Genomic DNA, 7,446 nt, shown 5'->3' with positions numbered 1-7,446 from the left:
TCAAAGCTTAAGTTTGAGGTTTATATAAATCGTAGACATAGAAGCCAAATTCAGAAATAAATTTTGACATTAAAACGCAACTTGAAATTTCTTGTTGGTATTAAAAGAGTTCTTTCAAAAGTGACGCCTAGCTGCTAGTAATGAAGTACCGTTACAAAATAATTTTTCCAAATAAAAAAGCATTTCCCATAAATTTCTCAGTTTGTTGTGCGATGAAAAAAAATATAGGTATAAATATTAAAAAGAAAATTGATTTTTAGTCATAATTGGCTACTTTTACTCTGTCTATGTCGAGTATACTCGTCTTCGCTGGAAAATAATTAAGCAGGCAGAAAAAGTTCTTCGAAACAAAATTAAACAGCTAAAGGGTTAAGAACCACATATCACAAAATTCATAATTTTATTTGTGACAATAATCGTCCAAATGAGTCAACACTTCAAAAGTTGGTGAAAAAAGAAGTTAAGAAACTGGTTCTGATCGTGGATAGAAAAAGTACTGGCAGGCAAGCAACTGGACGGTCTATTGAGAATATTGCGCTACAGCAGCAAAGTGTTGCTGAACAAGCGTCAACAGCCATATCTGGACGTTCTCAACAATTAGGCATTCATGAATCGACTGTTTGGCGGATTACACCCGCAGACGTGCTCTCATGGGGGACGTTTAAATGACAACATTTTTCACATGGCATTTCTAAGATCCGTATTTTGAATAAAAATAGTGAAACCTGAAAGAATATAAATCTTTATATATAATATATGTATTCTAAGGTTCTCAGCTGCAACAAAGGGTCACAACAAGATTTCTCCCCATTCGGGTAGGTTGTATGCCAAAGCTTTCACCTCACCCCAGCTGAGGTTCATTCAGCGGATTTCCAGTTCTAGAAGTCGTCTGCTGGTATTTGCTGCTCTACCTCGTCGACCAGGCTACCATAAGCGATGACCCTGTAATATCCGCCTTCTTCAAAGGATTTTGCTTTGCTCGTGGCTGTTCTACTTACTAGCAGTCTATGTGTGTTCATGCATTAATATAGAAGATCATATAAAATAGTTTACTCTATGAAAACTCTAAAGCTAACGTCATCCACCGTTGGGATGAATCAGCCGTCTCAACTGGCATTAGAACTCTGTGTGGTGCGAAGTCAAAGGTCCAGTCAGTAAGTAAAGTAAACAAATTGTTGAAAGAAAATAGACGTACTGCTAGCCATTAATTAGTACTTCAATTTGCAATGCATGTGATTTTCAAAATTATTTATTTTTACACATTTAGTGATTGACATTAAATAGCTGCAATTCAGAAATAATCGTAATGGAGCAGCCAATGAGAAAGAGTGCGTGTAAAAAATTAGTTGAATTTTAAACAAACTCGATTAGAAAATTGTTATCAACGAAGTGATTGATGTCATTTTAGAGAGTAGCTGCAGTAGTTTATAGCTTAAAAAAAAAAATCTGTCACCGTGATTAAAAAAACTTAAGTGGATGAACAATTTAAAATTGACCCAGTTGATAGGGTGCCAAGTAATAAGTCAACGATAGGTAGATATTAAAAAGAACTGGGTCTGAATGAGGTATTGGACAAGTCAAAGGTTGCAGTAGATCTTGAGATTATTGCTGATGTTGTAGCAGCTTCGATTTATTTCATCCAAAGGTACCCCTGAATAGAGAAAAGTTCAGAAGGAAAGAAAACTTAGTAAGCATGGCATGATGGGTGACAGGTTAAGCTAAGCGTCATACATCCACCCAAAGGTAGTCCTAAATAGAGAAAAATTCAGAAAGAAAGAAAACTTGGTATACATTACATCATGGACAACAGGTCATGTTAAGCGTCATACATTCATCCAAGGGTAGTACTGAATAGAGAAAACTTCAGAAAGAAAGATAAGCTATTAAGCATGACATAATGGGTGACATGTCATGCTGGGTGTCATGTATCGAAGATTGGCCTCACATGCGCAACACTTGTTTGGAAAAGCTATTAATGCCGCTTCGCAAAAATCAGCAAGAGGTCAGCAGCGATTTTTTCTTGCCTTGCATTCAACTTAGAGGAGAAAAGTTGCTCATTTCCATCTGAGAACTTTAATATTCCCACATGGCGAAGTGCACCTGCAAAATACCTGCCACTAATCTAGCAGCAACTATTTTTATTTTCTTTGATAAGAGCAGCTAATCAATATTGTTTCTTTTTATTGTTGTGCATTAAATATAAACCTATATGGATTTATAATATGGATAAACCCATATGCTACCTGTGATTACGATTATCAAGTAAAGTGATCGTATTTCAAATTCTAAAATAAAGTTATACACGCAGACACTGCCTGGAGTAAATTATTTCATACAGTGAGTCTAGATAAGTCTGTAGTTGGCTTTGTAAAGTTTTTGCACTGATTAAATGCTGGTTTCCTGACTTTTTGGCGAGATTTACGAAATTGGAAATTTTATGTGTGCAATCGCACAATCGAAATACTCGTAAAATAATAAAACTTTCAGTTGTAAATCCGTGCTAATGCCGCCGTCGTACGTCATTGGGGGATCCGTAAAAGTAAAACCCACAAAAAAAATGGAAAATAAATAAATGTTTATAATAATGAACTGTCATATGATCACTTGATGACCACAGATTGGCGATAAAACTGCTATTTGAAAAAAATATATGTGGAAATAATAAACACACGTTGAGAGAAGTGCCCACTTAGGTGGGTTTCGAACACAAAATTTAAAAGAATTTAAAGAATCAATCGCTTGCAAAGAAAAATCCCGAGCAATGGAGCTAGAAAATATGACGTTTGCGGTTTGACAAAAATATGCGACTTAAGTGATATCGCAATGATCTTTTCAGCGATGTTAGTTGAGTCTTTGAAAAACCAACTTAAATCTACAGAAATGCTGCTAATTTTTATGAAGAAGTCTGCTTCTCAATAGCTCGCTTTGAGCACCATTCTCACCGGGTTATGAACTGCAAAGAATCTGACTGAAGTACGTTTCCAATAGACTCCAATTCTTAACAGAACTAAAAATTGCTGGGAAGTCCACTATTTGCGTCTATGAAATGTGATCTGAAGTTGATCCGCGCACAAAAGACCACGAGGTCGAAGTACAAACCTCATATTCGATAAAGTCTGGTTAGTTCTATGTATAAATGGATCGATAATTTAAGGTGATAATATATGAGAGGAACAATGTTTCTTGGCAATCTTCTCCTTCAATTTGTGGAAAATTGCTTCGTAAACGATTTCTATTGCTTGCCAAAAGGCGATCACTATAAAAAGAGCAATTTTCGAATGATTTGAGGTTTTATGTCCTCAATGGAATTTGCGTACGTCGAATGTCTAAGTGGCTAAGGTCTAAGTGAGATATTTTTACAGATCAGCCAGAACTACCTACCTATCTAAATATTGCTAAGTCAGATTAGTTAGATTACTTTCTCTCAAAAAAGCGTGGAATTTCGAATGCCGCAAAGATCCATTGTGGTGCTCAGAGTGTAGAATAAAATGAAGTAAAAGAGATGAGGTGAGCAACAAAATCGGTAACTTTAAACCTCTGGAAAAGCTTATGTAGTTATTTATTAAGCTTAATGGATCCACTATGATAGGCGCTGGAATATATGGCCCGAGAACCAAGCATTCTGTTCCGATGGGTTGTGCAGAAATAAACTTAGACAGAAACTTCCGGAATGAGCGAATTCCCATTCTGAGCGATAGTCAGGTGATACTCACGGCTCTATCTTCCTGTGAGGTTATGTCCTCACTGGTTCTTGAGTGTAACAAGAAACTGAATCTACTAGTAACACACAATCGCATCCGACTAATTTGGATGCCAGGACTACCCCTGGGAGTACTGGGAACGAAGTAGCGGATGTATTGACGAGAGAGGCGGCGGCCTCGCCATTAATAGAACCCGTGTTCTATCAAGGAGAGGCTGAGGGATGAAGATCTAAGGCTAAGGGAGGTTTACTGGCACCAAACTATGGGGAAATACCAGGTGAAATTTTTATTGGGAAGGTCAAAGGGTCAAGGTCAAAAGGTCAAGAGGTTTAAAAGGCTTATAAACCTCCCCAAGGATAAGGAGAATGCTCAGGGGAATTCTCGCAGTCTACTACAGACTGCGTATGTCGTCATTTGCATATGATCGGGATATAGTCTACTGATTATTGTCGTTTCTGTGACCAATCCCAGGGGACTCCAATGTATACTCTTCTTGAATGTAGCGCAATAACTCGAAGAAGGCACATACGGCACAGAAAAAAGGCACATGCCCAATCCAACCCAGCTCTATCCTTAGTTTAATAAGGAACCTGGACCTGGTTGAGGTACTGCGATGAGTGGAAGGCAAAAAAGTCCATGGAAATGCAAACCTCGAAGAAAATATAGCTATTTTTCTATGATATCGATACGAGACCGCCGGGCTCACAGGCTAAATATCTACCCCATTTTTCTAGCGAATGTTAACCTTAATGTTCCCTCTGGAGTATCGACCTACTTCATGACTCTTTTGTTAAACCATGGGAAGTAAGTGCGAACCATTACGGTGCTTCCGCCGAGATTATAACTCTCTTTCCAGCAGAAATGTTATACCGAACTCGCTTTTAGGGTTAAAAGAAAAACAATATTATCCGTTAAATAAAAATAAAAATTTCTAAATATGAACAAACTTTTAAATAATAATAATAATAACAAATAAAAACAAATTAATAAATACAAAAAGGAAATAAAAATCAATAATTAAAAAAATTAATAAATAAAGCATACAGTCGTAGACAGTCTTCTGAAAAAGTGAATAATTTTTATTTTAAGAGAAGTAATAAATAAATAAATAACTAAAAATGACAACAGCAAATTACAATAGCTCAATAGTTGTAAAAATAAGTGAAAATATGTATGTATGTATATTTGAAAACTTTTAATGAGTAATTTTTCGTGTTCGAAAAGCTGTTGCTTAATGGAAAATCGGCTGGATATTACATAAAAATCGTATTGATGATCTCATCTAGTAGATATTGTTACGTACATAAATAATTATAAATAAAAGAAGTTATTCGAAGTGATAAAAGCTGCTGAGAAGAAAGTAAATAATAGAATTACAAAAATTGGAGTAAACTAGTGTGCAAATCAAAAATTAGTAATTAATTTTTTAATCCAAAAGTAACCAAAAATAATAGAAAAGGACATGAAAAACAAAGATTTGGCCATAAGTCATTCATTAACTTATTTTTCCAATTTGCTTTTTTTATTTACTTATTTTTCTAATTTGTTTTTATTTTTTTATTTATTTGTTTTGATTTGCTAATTTTTCATTTATTTATTTTTCTAATTTGCTTGTTTTTTGTTTTTTGATTCACTAATTTATTGTCTGTTTTTTGATTTACTAATTTTTTTTATTAACGTACTTTTCTAATTTGCTTTTTTCCAATTTTTTGGAATAAATTAATATGCAAATAAAAAAGTAGTAATTATTTTTTTAGTTCAAAAGTGACTAAAAATAATTCAATAGGACTATTAAAAACAAAGATTAGTCCATAAGACGTAAAAACTGTAGCTCAAAAAACTTTTCAAAATACATTTAAAACACATTTGCTGATTTTTTTTTTACTTGCTAATATTTTAACTTGCGTTTTTGTTGTTTTTTTTTTGATCTACTAATGTTTTGGCTTTTTAGATTTACCAATTTTTTTTATTAACGTATTTTTCTAATTGGCGTTTTGTTTTTTATTTACTTAGTTTTGTAATATGCTTATTTTTTATTATTTACTCATTTTTTGTTTTCTTTTTATTTACTTAATTTTTAGTTTTCTTACTTGCTTATTTGTTTTTGATTTACATAGTTTTCTAATTAGCATTTTCTTGTGTTTTTAATAAGTAAATCAATTTCTAATTTGCTTATTATTAGTATTTTTTAAATTAATTTTCTTAGTTTTGTAATTTGTTTATTTTTTTTTAATATATTATAAATCTGAAAACAATTTCTTTTATCAAAATAACAGACTGTTTTTTTTTTTTATCAAAAGCAAAATATTAAAAAACAAAAAAAAATTCTCTTAGTACGCATAAATTATTCCAGTAAATAATGTTTGAGGATTTAGCAGCTAATTTTTCAACAAAAAAATAGCGAGTCAAGGCTTTTAAGGTACAATAAAAGATGAGAGTTAGGTAGTATTGAAAAAATAATGTATTGCAATAATGCGAAAAAAAATTAAAAAAATTAAAAAATATATACAAATATAAAAATTATATTTTTTATAGACATTAAACATTTTTTTTATGTTTATGTTTATATTGTACTTTACCTTTAATGTAATAAATAATGATTAAGAATAATAAATTGGCTAGCACTAATAATTACAAGGTTTACCCTTCCTGTGTTAGAATCGGATCAGTAAATAAATAAAATAAAATAAATAAAAAGTAAAAATAAATAAATAAAAATAAATAAAGAAAAAAATAAAAAATAAAAATAAATAAATAAGATGAAAGAAATAAATCAAAATAAATATATGAAAATGAAATAAAATTATGATGCTAAAATAACAGAATAAAAAACGCTTTACAACAAAATCAAAGTATTGTAAAATAACGAGGTTTCGCTAGCGGGCATAAAAAATATACGTAATATACGGCGAATTGAAAGCTTGCGCGTGAATGTCATTTTTCACACTTTTGCGCATTCTTATGGTAAATCGACATAAGAAACTATGTGATCGCTACATTTTTTGTATATGATATGTCCAGCAGTTCTATGTAAAAAGCAACGGAGAACAGTTTTGTGGAACATTTTAACCCTCTAACTGCTCTAGAGATGAGTCTTTTTTGCTTATTTTATGGAGAAATGCTCAAAATACTTATAACAGTGGAATATAACGGGTTTTAAGTGTACCACAAAAATATTTCTCATAAAAATCTACTATAAGTCTCTTAATACTGCAAAGCTCAAAGTTCAAGTTGAATGCCAGAAATATGTCGAAACGGGAAATGACACACTTCGACCTGTCGTATGCCTACTTAGGTATAACAACAAAATGGAAATAATTTTAATCTTAAGCTCAATGAGCAATTTTTATAAAATTTAAGTTGCTCGTAAAAGCTAAAGCCGAAATTATATGCGCGAATTAGATATTATAAAAAATTTTTTTGCAAAATATCGAGCTATAAATTAAGAAATAAAAATGCAATTAAAATCTTAGAAATATGACAAATATTTAAAGAAATAATGGATCATAAAATATTATAGAAAAAATGGAAAAAAGCAAATTATAAAAAACTAAGAAAAATTATATTACATTTATTTTTCAAAATAAAGTACATTGTATGTAGTATGTATGTATGTATTTATAGCAGTATTTCTTATAAAACGAGATAAGTAAACCGTAAATAATAAAAAAGTATATATGATTAAACTAAAAAAATACGATAAACGCAGAAATTAAATTGTTGTCATTATAAACTAAATCGAATT

The sequence above is a fragment of the Anastrepha ludens genome, chromosome 3 (assembly GCF_028408465.1).
Source record: "Anastrepha ludens isolate Willacy chromosome 3, idAnaLude1.1, whole genome shotgun sequence".
Classification (NCBI taxonomy): Eukaryota; Metazoa; Arthropoda; class Insecta; order Diptera; family Tephritidae; genus Anastrepha; species Anastrepha ludens.
Note: the sequence above shows the minus strand (reverse complement) of the source record.